Source organism: Rattus norvegicus, chromosome 14 (assembly GCF_036323735.1).
Source record: "Rattus norvegicus strain BN/NHsdMcwi chromosome 14, GRCr8, whole genome shotgun sequence".
NCBI classification, from domain to species: domain Eukaryota; kingdom Metazoa; phylum Chordata; class Mammalia; order Rodentia; family Muridae; genus Rattus; species Rattus norvegicus.
Window position 1 is genome coordinate 23,626,855 of NC_086032.1, and position 15,673 is coordinate 23,642,527.

Consider the following 15,673-nt stretch of genomic DNA (forward strand, 5'->3'; position numbering starts at 1 on the left):
GAGGCGAATGCCAGCAGCAAACCACTGAACTGAGAATAGGACCCCCGTTGAAGGAATCAGAGAAAGAATTGGAAGAGCTTGAAGGGGCTCGAGACCCCATATGTACAACAATTCCAACAACCAGAGCTTCCAGGGACTAAGCCACTACCTACAGACTATACATGGACTGACCCTGGACTCTGACCTCATAGGTAGCAATGAATATCCTAGTAAGAGCACCAGTGGAAGGGGAAGCCCTGGGTCCTGCTAAGACTGAACCCCCAGTGAACTAGACTGTTGGGGGGAGGGCGGCAATGGGGGGAGGTTGGGGAGGGGAACACCCATAAGGAAGGGGAGGGGGGAGGGGGATGTTTCCCCGGGAAAGGGAATAACACTCGAAATGTATATAAGAAATACTCAAGTTAATAATAAAAAAAAGGAGATTCATATTTAATTTTTACACAAAATCTTGGTGACTATACATTTATACAACAATCAATCTTGACAAGCTAGAGCAAAATTTGACCTTTACTTGGAGAAAATCTGTCACAGGCTGTCATTGATACCATAATAAATTAAGAAACATTTTGTAATAACAGGAACGTTATCAGTGTTTACAATAACTGCACATCTGTCTACTAAGATTCCAATCATTCCAAAAACATACCTTGATGCCTGGATTGAAATTATACTCACTCTCTCACTTATGAAGCAAGAACAAATGACATTGTAATGAAGTTAAAAGGTACTAACTTATCACTGGTATAAGGCATAAAAGTATCCTTTTTTTGTTGTATATAGTTGTCTCCGAGCTTTACTGATAAATAAGCTTACCTCTTCTAGATCTTTCTGAACTCTTGCTGGTTGGTTCAACTCAGCTATTCAGACCCAAACTCCTCTTTAAGTTGACTGATTCAATCTGGCTTCTTTCAGCTTCTCACAAAATTATTCTGCTTGTCATCAAACTAACTCTAGAAATTTGTGCTAATCTTCTGGCTCCTTTATGTTTTTAGGCTCCTTCTGTCTGTACTTGCAACCTGTCTCTGTAAAATTCCCCAAATAAAACTAACTCCTCTCTCCTCTCCTCTCCTCTCCTCTCCTCTCCTCTCCTCTCCTCTCCTCTCCTCTCCTCTCCTCTCCTGTCCTCTCCTCTCCTCTCCCCTCCTCTCCTCTCCCTCCCTCACTGATTTCTTAAGTCCCTTAACTGTGAAGTGCACCAAACTCAACTCATTTGCGTTCACCTGATTGACCAGAACTAACCAAAACTCAGAGATCTGTATACCTCTGTCTCCTGGGATTGAAGGCATGAATGTACTCCAGCCAGATCACCCAGACCTAAAAAGTCTTTGTATATGATCCCTGGCAGAATAGCCATGTTGCTGGACTAAAATATCTCTATAACATGGTGACAAAGTACCTTCTAAATATTAACATATACTAATAGACAAATGTGATTAACAACCTTAATGAAGAATATTCCCTTGACTATAAACAATGGTGGGTGTGAGACTTAGAGCTGGTCAAGAGCCTGAAATTAAATGAAATTTGGGTGTTTAACTGTAAAGATTAACAAAATGCCAACTATTTTGAAATAGTTCCAAAGTACAGATTGAATATGATTCAGTGTGTTAGAGTAAAGGGTCAGTCATTTCTAAAATGGCCATCTTCCCAAAAGCAATCTATTGAATGAATTCCCATCAAAATTCCAACACAATTCTTTGCAGACCTTGACAGAGCAATTCCTAATTTCGTATAAACAAACAAACAAACAAATAAACAAAAAATACAGAATAACTAAGACAATCCTGGTCTATAAAATAACATTGTAAGGTATCACTTTCCCTGAGGTCAAATTGTACTATGGAGCTGTATTAATAAAAACTGCATGGTTGATCAATGGATTAGAATTGAAGACCCTGAAAATTAAAAACCCACCCACACACCTATGGAAACTTGGTTTTTTTGTTGTTGTTTTGTTTTGTTTTTTGTTTTTTAATAAAGACAAACCCATACATTGGAAAAAAGAAACCATCTTCAACAAATGGTGCTGGTGTAACTGTATGACAGTATGTTGAAGAAAGCAAATAGATCCATATTTATCAACCTGCACAAAAGTCAACTCAGAGTAGTTCAAATACCTCAACATAAAACCAGATACAGTAAATCTATGAGAACTAAAAGTAGGAAATACCCTTGACTCATTGTTAAAGGAGATAGTTTTCCAAACAGGACACCAATAACTCAGGCTCTAAGATCAACACTTGATAAATGAGATCTCATAAAACTGAACAGTGTCCTCTTGTCACTGTCATTAGGACAAAACAGCAGCCTACAGGTTGGGAAGGGATCTTCACCATTCCTACATTTACAGAAGTCTAATATCCAAAATTTATAAAGAACTCATGGAATTAGGCATAAATAACTCAAATTAAAAAATGGGATACAGGCTAAACAGAGAGTTCTCATAAGAAGAATCTTGAATGGCAGAGAAACATTTGAAGGAATGTTCAAAGTTCTTAGTCAGGGAAATGCAAATCAAAACAGCTCTAAGATTTCATCTTACGCCCTCAGAATGGCTAAGATCAAAAACTCAAAGGATAACATATACTGGTGAGGTGGTGAAGCAAGGCGAACACTCTTCCCCTGCTGGTGTGATTGCAAACTTAAACAAACACTCTGGAAATCAATTTGACGGTTTCTCAAAAGATTGGGAATAATTTTATCTCAAGACTCAACTATGTACTCAAAAGATGTTCCACTATACAATAGGGACACTTCCTCAACTGTGATCAAAGTAGTTTATTCATAATCACCAGAAACTGGAACCAACGTATGTGTCTCTCAGAACACTTATGTGTCTTCACATAAGTGAAGAATGGATAAAGAAAATGTGGTACATCTACACAGTGGTATTATCTTCAGTCATTAAAAATAAAGACATCATGTATTTTGCAAGGAAATGGATAGAACTTGAGAATATCATCCTGAATAAGGTTACCCAGACCCAAAAGAACATGCATGGGATGTACTCACTTATAAGTGGATATTAGCCATAAAATACAGGATACCCATGCTTTACTCCACTGACCCAAAGAAGCTAAACAAGAAGGAAGGCCCAAGAAAGGATGCTTGAAACCCACTTAGAAGGGTGAATAAAATAGTCATGGGAGGCAGATATAGGGAAGGAAATGGGAAGGAGGATGGTGATGGTGATGAGAACAGGGATGGGGGATAGGTTAGTATTAGGTATGGGGAGAGAAAGGAGAGATGGCCAGATGGCTCTGTGAATGGAATTATGCAGCTAACAGTGGTGATGGGGTAGGGAGCATATGGAGGACATGCCAGAGACCTTGAATAAGTGAGGTTCCCAAGAATCTTAGCTATATTCACAGCAGTGTGGATATGGAACCTGAAGTAACCATCTTCTGTATCATGGGTAGAACCCCAGTAGAATGATAGAAACACCATCCCACACATAAAACTTTCGACCCGGGGTTGGGGATTTAGCTCAGCGGTAGAGCACTTGCCTAGCAAGCTCAAGGCCCTGGGTTCGGTCCCCAGCTCCGAAAAAAAGAAAAAAAAAACTTTCGACCCAAAGTTTATCCTGACTCCAAGAAATGCAGGGACAGGGAATGGAATAGACTGAGTGAATGGCCAAGCAATAACCAGCCCAAATTGAGATCCATCTCATGGGCAAGCACTAATCCCTGACACTATTAATGATACTCTGGTATGCTTGCAGACAGGAGCCTAGCATAACTGTCCTCTGAGAGGCTCTACCTAAAAGTTGAGTCAGACAGATGTAGAGACCCACAGCCAAACACTGGATAGAACTTGGGCACTCAATGGAAGAGCTGGAAGAAGGATTGAGAGCATGGAAGGCAATAGGAACTCCACAGGAAGACCAAATGAGTCAACTAACCCATATCCAAGGAGGCTCTGAAAGACTGAACCACCTTTCAAAGAGTATGCACAGGCTGGACTTAGGACCTGGGCATATATGTAGCAGACATTCAGCACAGTCTTCATGTGGATCTTGAACAAAGGGAGCATGGGCTATATGTGAAGCTATTGCCGGTTTCTGGAATCCACTAACATAACTTGGTTGTCTTATCTGGCCTCAGTGGCCTCTCTCTGCAGAGACTTGAACTGTCATGGAGGGGGGATATCCAGGGAGGGGTCTACCTTCTAGGATAAGAAGAGGAGGGGGCACCAGAGAGAAACTGTGGGAAGGGTAACCGGAAGTGAAGACAGAGATCAGGATCTAAAGTGAATAATAAAAGGGAGTCATTCATTTCTTATATATTATGTTGGAAATGGATAAAAATATATTTCCAATATACTAATATACATATAGGATTGAGGACATATTTCAAGGCATATTATTTGAGAGAAGTGTGGTTGTTCTGATATTTTTAGGAATAATAGTTGAGATACCATATGACAGAGAAATTACAGCACTGAAAGGGGCTACTGGGTTCATAGTGAAAATCAAGCAGATATTTATGTCAGAATCTTATGAGCTAATACAAAATATAGTAACTTGTATTTCCCTCCTTGTAGAATAAAAATTCTGAAATCATCTTCAAGTTATAATTGTACTAGTTCTTTTGTTAGAACCTAGAATAAGACAAGAGAGAATACAAGCTTTGGATCGTTGACTTCAATAATCTCAGAATGACTGAGAATTGGTGAAAATAATTGTGATAACATTGGAAAAAACTAGAATCTTGGAAATCAAATTGGAACCAGGTATATGTAATGGGCATTATATCACTTATTACTGTATATTTTATTACTAAGGAGATTAAAATTTTAACTTAAATAACAATGCTGAGTTTCCAATTCATTGCCCATGTATGCTTTCATTTAGCTCTTAGTGTTTTGCTTTTTGTTCTTGTTGGTTCTTCTTTCCATTTTTTCTGTTTCTTTTTTTCCAAAAATTAAAATTTAGTAGATGATTTAGTTTTAGATTCTGCATAATTATCTCTGGGATATAGAAACATTATATTCTGATAAACATGTCCTCATAAAATTCAAATATAACAGTGGCATTATAGGTGGAGCCTAATAGAAAAGAGACAGATGAGCATGGTCACTTTCTGCTCTGCCCTAATTGACGATAGGGCATCTACACCCCAGGAATTATGTCCTCAGACTCTAAATTGAGGGACATAAATTGCTGCCCTAACCAAGAGTGCTTATTCACTGTGTTTCAGGGTCCCAAATACACTAGACAGGGTTGAAACTTGTCAGTTTTCAATGCTTTTATAAGTGAAATGTTAGGGTGTTTTGCTTAGAATTTAATACAAATATGTGTTAAGTAAAATATAATGTAATACATAATAATATATTGAATGTCATGCTGTTTCTTTGTTATGTAGTTATTCACTATTTACTAAATACACACTATAATATAATGACATTTCATTAAATAATTCAATACATTCAAATAATGCATATATGTGAAATGAAATGCACATTTAAATATAGGTTGAATGCATAAATGATAAATAATATATGTGGAAATAATATTAAACAACATAAAGCAATATTACTATACACACACACACACACATATATATATATATATATATATATATTATAATTTTCTGAGAACACAAAACAGGCAAGAGAAACTGATGTTGTATGGCCATCTTTCTTTGACAACTGTTAACAGAAAGAACAATTTCCTATACAGATAGTGACATACTTAAGAGTGGTCCAGGGCTAATATCACCATGGAAATGTAAAGCTCATTGAGTTACATTTGCCTGGCAATGCAGAAGTGGTTTTACTCTTCCCCATACCACACCAGAGTAACTGACTACAACCATTTTTGATTAGCTCAAAGACGATAGCTGTGATTTTTTTTATCATTCAACCTTCTGATATATCTTATTTTCCAATAGAATCTTATGATATACTGTAAGCACACCTGGAATTCAGGAATCTCTACACCCTATGTCCTTCTTACCACAGAGATGACATTTGATTATTTAAATCACATATTAGAATGGTGAAAGAAACCATAGCTTTATGAGCAAAAGGTTTTATTTATTAATCTATTAAGTAAGAAAAATATTGATGGTCTTAGTATATTAATTTTTCTATGAGTGACCACCATCAGAAGGTGTAGAGAAAAAAGTGTTTGTTTTTTATTTATTTATCCAAAACCAATTTTATATATCTTCTATATATCTGTATATCTACATAGTGCAAAGAATGAATATTTATGTTTACTATATCTCCATTGTTCAAGCTATCTTAATATTAATATTTCCCCAAAATATAATACCTGTTTGTATGTATAAAGAAGATAGTGAGTGAAGAATTGATTTCATTCAATACTAACATAATTCCAAAATAATTGAAAGTTTTCTATGACCACATGAATCTAAATTAAATCTTAACTTGTAGCAAAAAACATTTTCAGAAGTTTTAACCTTGAAGTGAGAAAACAAATGTTTATATAACAGGAGTAAAGAACCTAATTTTGATCTTGTATTTCCTATATGTCCTACTTTCTAAAATAAATGGTATCTTTATTTAAGTTGTTTGTAAGGTGAATGGTACAGATTTAAAGCCTAGACATATTTTTCATACTAGAGCATTGTTACAAGTAACCTTTGTACCTGTTGAAACTTTTTCATACCAATAAAAGTATTCCTGATAATGCATATCTTTTCTAAAGCTAAGTTAATGTTTTATTTAGTTATGTTTGATTTCACAGAGGAGAAATCATCTTTATTTTATTAAAGGAAAATCCGCAGGTAGTAGGGTGAAACATAAGGAAAGGATCTTTACTTTAAGGAATCTCCTGCCCTTATAATGTTCATAAAGTCTTATCCCCTAAGGGCCTTGCCCTTATAATACTCAAAGGAATGTGAGCATGTCCTGGAAACTAAGAAGAAATGATTTTTCACCCTTCCAAGCCTGCATTTCACAATTTCATTGAAATGATAATCTGTAACAAAGCTAAGCATTGCCTCTGTTCCCAAAGCACAAAGAAATGGGAGGAACGCCTCGCATTTGTGGATATTAGTGGGTCTGTGATGCTTCGTATCCATAAGAAAGTCAGTAAAATAATGAAACTATGAATAAAGCATCTGTACATGACCAGCCTAAACTTCTTCCGCCTAAAACAATGGCATGGGCTAATGTGAAATTCTGTTTCAAAGCCAACATTTGGGATATACCAACATTTGGCATATTCCATAATGCCTTTGCTATTATGGTAGAGTGCTAAGACTGATAGATGAAAATTTCATTGATTTGCTTATTTATAAAGATATGAAACTGTCAAGTATAGTAAAGAAAACCCTAAACATATGTTTAATAAGATAAAATATATAAATTAGGATCTGGGGAAATGTCTCTGCCAGTAAAGTAATTACATGCAAGAATAAGGAACAGGGTTTAAGCACCAGAAACCACATGAAAAAGCTGGGGAGAAATCCTATGAGGATACCGTTGTATCATTAGGAATCATGTCATTGACTTTCCCCCTCCTTTGGTTATCTGTGCTTGGTTCTGCCCTAGGTCTCTGAGCTTTCCAGCTTCTGGATTCTCACCATCTAGAAAGTGGCAGGCGTGGGGTCCCTCTCATGGTGTGATCCTCAGGTTAGAACAGTCATTGGTTGGGCCTCCCACAAACTCCAAGCCACCTTTGGCTCAGAACATCTTGCAGTAAGGGCAGGCTGTGAGTCATAGATTTTGTGGCTACTTTGATGTCCTAGTCCCCAGTCCCACCACAGGGATCCTAACTTGTTAAGTAAGTTCAGTCTCCAAATTCTCCATTACTAGGAGTCCCCACTATGGTTAACCTCATAGCTTCCAAGAAGTTTCCACTGCAATAAGTTTCTGTATCACTCCCTAATTGCCCACAGATGTCAGACATTTCTTCCTGTAGTTTTTTCCTTCACTCGCTCTACCATCTGTCTCAGTCATCTGTCACATATTTTCTGCTTCTTACAAGCTTCTTATGTCTCCATTAGCAACTATGGGTATAGACTCATTTTCATTTATCATTTTAATGGCATCATAGTGAACTGGTTGGTGTCTTTCTTCAACTCTTCTTCCCGGACAACCCTGTGGCTTCAGTCTTCCGGCAAAGATCTATGCCGCAAGTTCTTGCCAGGTCTTGCCAGGTCATCATGGATCCTTATCTTAATGGAAACTGAAAACCTTGGGTTTCCCACTCGATTTCTCGTCTCACCATATTGAGAAAGAGCTCCGGCTTGTTGATCAAGCAAGCTCCATAACCGTCTGATATCACCCACCTATGAGGGCAACCACAGTTAATATCAATTCCATTTGCATAGGAGCAGACTATCAGAGCCGTATCAGATAAAAGTCTTGTATCATTAGCAGCAAACTGAACAATCAATGGGCAATCACCTCGGTTTGTGGGGAATTCACTCTCCCTGGCTTTTACAGATCTGACAAAATCAGCGGCAGCTATCATTGGTGTATAACACAGTTCACAAGAGTATTTTCTTACTAATGTTCTAAAAGCCAACTTTGAATAATAACCATCGGGGCACAGACCTTTACCAGCTCTCCAGAGTGAAACATTTCTACTGGGTCTCTTTTTCTTTCTTGACATATCGTGGTTGGTATGACATCACTCCTCATGTATACAAGTTGGTTTCAAATCCCAGGCTAGCCAGATCCCTTAATATCTTTCTAATAAGCTGACTCTGTTCTTCTAAGCTCATGAAGCCACTCATACAATTCATACTGCGTCCTCATATTATTCATAGTTAGAAATTATATATTGATGAACTCATGTTTTCAGATTTCTTCCCCAAAACCGTAAGAACTGCCCTGAATATCATAGCATTTACCATTTTGCTGAAGAACACATTCTTGCTTTCCAGACTCGTGCTATTTCTAATTATCATGGAGTTATTAACCTTAACAGAGAGATCATTCCCTGAAGTAGGAACATGAAAATATGTACATTATTATCAAAAAAAGAAAGCCTTACATCTAGCAACTGTCAACAACCATAGAGGCCCACACTCTGGTGGCTCTGCTTCAGGTGTAGAAACTGTGTAACACTGTCTCTTCTGCAACCATGCAGGGCTTGGCAAACCCTACATCCCCAAAATATACCCTGTGCCAATGGAAAAAATAAAGCAAAACCAAAAAATAATATAGATGTCTTGAAATAAAAACTACCTGAGGTTGAACTCTAGTCTCCATATATACTTGCAGCTATGTGCTATTGAAGATGTATGAACATGTACACACCTATACAAAATTAACACAGAGGAGACTTTAAAGAGTATAATGTAGATGTGAGGAGAAAAATTTAAAATTAAAATAAGGCAATTAACACAAGTAGTATTCATTTATAACTCAGTGAAGAATCTCTCGGGAAAGATACACACGCACACAAACACATGCACATGCACACATATATACTAGTATTAAGTGGTTTAACATTGTTTTTGCATAATAAATATGTTTTGGCAATTATAATATCTATACTATTATGCATCTATTAATTTGATTATTCTACTATTACATGTATATGCTGGTTTCCCTCAAAATTATTTTAAAGTTAGTAATGCTATCAATTCATATATTGTTATGTCTATTTCCTTTAAAAGATTATTAAATTGCTTTTTTGCTTTCTCTTTCTTTTTGCGTTGTCTAACTTTACCTTAAGAGAGGGTTTGATTTGATAAAAATTAAATGCTGCAATCCCCAGTGTTAAAAGAAACCAAGATACAAGAAATATTGTCACTTAACAAATTAGAATGAATGGAGGCGACAATTAAAATAAAACAAAAAAAAGAGACAGTTTTAGCTACTAATAAAGAGTATTTCACACGGAAACAAATGACGGGCTAGTGATAGTAATTTTATAGTCTTTAAAATAATTCTAAAAATATAGGATAATGATGTGTCAGTAGTTCAAGGTTTGTGCTTTTGTTTTGGTATATAACATGTTAACATGTATATGGCTATAAGTACAGAAAGTATAGTTCAGAAGCTGTTAACTTGAAAAAAGATACAAGATATGAAATAAATGATAAAGACAGTTTTATGATAAATAATAATGCTACTAAGTGTTGTGGAAGGTATGGATCAATGTGCACAAGCACAAAGATGACTTTTAAGGCTAATCTGCAAGATTTAAGCTCCAAAATACATTTTTATATAAGTACAGAATGGATAAAAAAAAAAAAAAACTGGGGTTGGGGATTTAGCTCAGTGGTAGAGCGCTTACCTAGGAAGCGCAAGGCCCTGGGTTCGGTCCCCAGCTCCGAAAAAAAGAATCAAAAAAAAAAAAAAAAAAAAAAACTAAGGAAGGTGACATGGTAAATAGGCAATGTAGGAGTTTATTTTTCTGTACCTTAAGATCAAGGGATGAGGTTACTTGTGTTATTAAGAAGAAAATTGTAAGCAGGGCAGCCAAAGATTTGTGGTACAGAATACCTAGAATAAAAATAATAGTAAGAATATATTCATAATGTTTCAAAAAATGACATAGAACCTACTGGCTCTATGATTCGTATAATATATAACTCATTGATAGCATCTGTAATATTTAATGTCATAGCAAACACAGTACTGAAAGCCATAGGAAATGTCAAAGTCCACTAGAAATGGGTGGATGTTTATACAGATGTCTGTGAAGTGGTCAGACATGTGAAAGTATTGTGCAATTTTTAAAACGTAAAGTGATAACAACACTTCAATAAAAATAAACGATTCAGTTTAAAGGCAAAATATTTTGCTATAAGAATGTTTATTTTAAACTCTCTCACCATTTATTGGAAGGTCTACTCAGATCAATGAGATTAGAAATATAAACATAATTGTGAAAATTATGAGATGATTTAAAACTAGTTCTAGTTACAGATGTCATAACAATATATGCATATACAAGTTATTAAAATGCACCAGAAAGTAAACAACCACCTAATCTAATGATTTATAAAGTCAGCATATAAAATTTATTATATCTTGATTAGAGAAGAAACGAATTATCTTAAATGGAAATTAAAAAAGCAGTTATGTTACCATTTTAATATAATGTCTTTCCAGACAACATAGATTATAAAATATAAATCCCGTTGCCAAGTATATACTACCCTTTTTCAGACCCAGTGTGATTAGAAAGACCACATTGATTACCTTCCAGAACTTAAGACCTCATTGCTGAGGATACCATATATTTGTGGTACAGAGTATGGAGAGATCAAGTTGGTACCCACCTCATTGCTTCATACTGACTGTCTAGTTTTAATATTTTAGAAGATTCCATTAAAGATATTTGTTGGAAGTTATCAAAGTCTCACAGAGTTGTAAAGATACTGAACTACAGCAACCACCAATGGGAAGGTATGTCGAGTAATGGAATAGGGTCAAACTGTTATGGGAGAAACAAAGTATTTCCTGTTAGCTTTGGAGCTTAATGCACAACATGGAATAAATTCCTGACCCCAAAACATGTATAACGTAGAAAAGATCCTTTATTGAGACTATGATCAATGTACCAGAGAATAAACTGCCCTTTGTGCACTTACTCTATACATACAGATGAGTGGAACTCAACCCTCATCAGAGAAGCTTCTCTTTGCATTAGATGGTAATTAAACAAGAGACACATAGCTCGTTAACATGCAAAGAATAAGAGACTGTTTTTATGCTACAAATTGGCATCACCATCACAACTCTTTCCCACAAGGCTCAAAGATCATTTTGGAAGAGGAATCAGGCAGATTATAAGAGCTAGAGGTAGTAGGTGTCTGCAGCATAACAATATATGTCAGATGGGACAGTGCCGATTCACATACAAACTCACAACAGCTGTGTCTGCATGCATTAGATCAAAATCAAGCTAGCCAGAATGCCAGCTGTTTGAGGGTTCTGTCTCTGAGTGTGTGTGTGTGTGTGTGTGTGTGTGTGTGTGTGTGTTGATGCCTTGGCTTTTTAAAGAATAAAGAAAAAGAAAGGATGTGGGTTTTAGTAAGTGATGTTGTTGGGAGGATGCTGAAGGAGTTGTGGGAGGGGGTTCATGATTATTCAGATACAGTACATGTATGAAATTTTTTTCATAATATATGCTGGTCTGAATGGAGGATGGATAAATGAGACAGCAGTCTTTGTTGGGGAGCTAATGACAACTGATCAGTGTTTTCTGGGCTCTCTAAGTTTAAGTAGATGGCTCGATATTCAAGGTCCAGACTAACAACTCCAAACTTACACAGGTGGGTTTTAAGAAATGGTAGGATCGGAGGCTTGAGAGAGAGCTTAGCTGTGAAGAAGACTTATTTCTCTTGCAGAGAACCCAAGCTCAGTTTCTCGTATCCACATCAGCTGCCAGCTACCTGTAATTCCAGAGCAAGTGTCGCTTACACCTTCTCTGGCCTCTTTCGACATTGCACACATATGGTGTGTAAACTTATATACAAAAGCACCTATACACATAAAATAAAACAAATCAATATTAAAAGTAAAAATATCCATAAGAAAATATGAGGTCAATAAAATATCAGAACTACTTAACATAATTTAAAAAATTCAGTGAAATTTTGTGAAAACTCCAAGTACCCGTTCCCCCCAATAGGAGATAATTAGCTTAGTTAGGAATGTCGAACTGTAAGTGTATTGCATATGAAATTGATTTTGAGAACAGTACTTCCTTATTTGAAGGTGTTGCCTACTAAGGTAATAAAGGCTGCTGGAAGAATCAAATTCCAATGGAATAAAAGAGAAAAGCCAAAAATAAATTCATACACATCTGAACAATTGATACTTAACAGTGATGATAACCTCATTCAATTGGAGAAAGAATGGTCTAGTTAATCAGTAGTGCAGAGTCAGATTTCCATATTCAAATGAAAACAATTAAGACTATCTTACAATAAAAACAAAAGCCATGTTGAAACAGATTCATATGAATGAGTATGCATGAATAATACTAAAATAATCCTCAAATTAATACATCTTTGATAATAGACCTTTGCCTAATATTCCAAAGCCATAAGGAACAAAAGCACAAACAGAGACGACCAAATGGGAAAAATATTATTCAATAAGATGAGAGACCAGTTGCCATTTAATGAGAGGTGATATAATGTCCCAAAAAGACATTTATAGCACTAAGTGCCAAGAATGGGCTACATCTTGTTGAGTCGTTGACCAAAGGGTTCCCACAAGACTTCTAAAACATCAAAGGCTATTATCAATGCTATTGGATACAGTCCACAGTCCTATGATATAATGAATGTGTCAATGATATTGAAGAAAGCACCACTTACAAATGTCATCAAACATGGAGAGGTTGAGCTAATGCTCAGTCAGAAGGTTCACCTCTACCAAGTATAGTTCAAGTTTCTGTAAGGGACTTTCCATGCTACCAGAAAAGAAAGAAATTATCAATATCTCCTAGCTACAAATCCTGCTACCTAGCACATCAACCTACCTGAATGTAATATTTTACAATAGTGAGACAAATTTTAAATAAAAACCTAACTATATTTTAGGTATATGTAGAGCCCACTTTATGAGATGGAACTCAATCCTAATACTACTAAAGTGACCAATAATCTGAAAATCCATAATCCATGGACTTATGAGAAATCTAGTATTGGGGGGGGGCAGAGACAGACACAGAGACAGAGACAAAAAGAAAAAGACAGAGAACATAGTTAGCATTTGACCCAGTAACCCATACTTAAATAAACAAATGTAAGACAAACATTATTCAAAGTAATTATAGGATACAAATAATGTAAGCATAATTATTAGGTGGCCAAACAACAAAATAGAGTATTGGGTAATATACATTATCTATGCATTTTTCTCCAAGTGTTTTTTGTTAAGCCAGCATCATAATGTCGATAAACTACAAAAAAATTGCTTTCTAGGAGGTCATTAGTCCAAGCAGTCTCTAATTATGAACTGTATGAATCCCTGTAAAATGTGTTTAATGTTTAATATTTACTTTTCACTTACTTTACAATAATAAAGTAATTAAAAAAACTCAAAGAAAATGCTATCTAAAATGAAGCATACATGGTAGATAGTCTCCAAGATAACCATTCAGGGTCCAGTGTGTCTTATTGCCATTTTGATCATAGTGTTAGTTCCTGTATTTGTTACTCCTCATGTAAATAACCCCATTTTTTTTCATTTATGATGAAATACTTATGAACATTTTATGTGAATTTTGGAATAAATGTGCTTCTTCAAGTATAAACTGAAGAAACTCATAATAAAAGAAATTATGAACTGAAATTATTAATTCATCAAATAATTGATCACAACCACACTATCTTGCGTGGAAATTTATATGGTAATTTATGACTATATATAATATATATAATACATAGTCAGCACATTTTATCTAATTACTATATTAATACAAGCTTGTCTTCCTCACACATTTTAATTTTAATAGATAGAAAATACATGAAATGTAATTTATTTAGTTTCATTGCAATATTGAATCTAAATCATTTTTGTTTTATTCTTCCCTCTACTTTTTCAAAACTAGATAGGTAAAAATTAAAGGAAAGCACATTGATTTTGAAAAGTCTCTCTACTCTAAAAATGCATTAGGCAATTAATTCTGCTGAAATTTGGTTAACCCCTGCTGGCCATCAAGCTGTGTTAAAGACTTTAATTTATCATTTAAATTTAACAGAGAAGGTTTCATCTGGAGGTGGCCTCTTCCATACAAGAGTACCTGTGAACATTTTAGAGCTCCTCAGGAAAATGATGGACGACTTTAGAAAGGAAGTGGATTGCTACAGAGATGCACCATATATCATCCTGAAGTCACATCATTAAGAAGAATGTCTAATTAAGGAAGAATAAAGTAAAAAGCAATTTAGTTTCTTTTACTTTCCCCTTCCCACCATTTGTTCACCTCTCTCTCTCTCTCTTTCTCTCTCTCTCTCTCATACAAAGAGAGCAGGCAGACAAACAAGGAGTGAAAAATTTAAAGTGCTGACTTACAAAAGAATGTTAAATAAGAGGAAATGCTGAGAAAATTGTAGTTACAGCACTAAGGTAGGATTTCTTGGGAACAGATCATTAACATATCACAAGTTGGACTCATCATGTTGGAATCAGTGCTCTCTTAAAAATAAAAGTTGAACCTAAAGATAAACCTCCTTAGCACTTTCCTTTCCTGCTCTGTTCACTCATTAATGATACACTATTACCATCCATTTCTAATATTGGGAAAACTAGTCGGTTGATTTAAGGAGACTGGTACACATCAGCCGCAAGATAAACTATTCTCTGTAAACCTTCAATTCATTGCATGGGTCCACAAGACCAAACGTATTTTCTCTTAGCTTTATTTTAATATGGATTCGTCATCTGAATCATGGGATCTAGGGAGTTGTTTTCTCTGTTAAAATCTATTCAGCCAGAATAAGGATTACTATGTTCATTTTATTATCTACAACACTCGTACTGGAAAAGTACGAATATAGCACATCTTTCTAAAACGAATCATTGTTCTAGGCTCAATTTTTCCTTTACAATAACAATATTTTTCCATGTTGAAGGTACACCAATGCCTACATTTCAGTCAGCCTTAACAAAATTTCCTAAGTTCAAGGCATGCAATGTGATATGTACTTTTTTTTTTTTTTTTTTTTGGAGCTGGGAACCGAACCCAGGGCCTTGTGCTTGCTAGGCAAGCGCTCTACCACTG

At 35.6% G+C, this 15,673-nt stretch overlaps 1 pseudogene; it reads right to left on the minus strand.

The window, feature by feature from the left end:
* Positions 1-7,854: 7,854 nt before the first annotated feature.
* Dus4l-ps1 (dihydrouridine synthase 4-like, pseudogene 1) lies at positions 7,855-8,616 on the minus strand (annotated as a pseudogene).
* Positions 8,617-15,673: the final 7,057 nt, after the last annotated feature.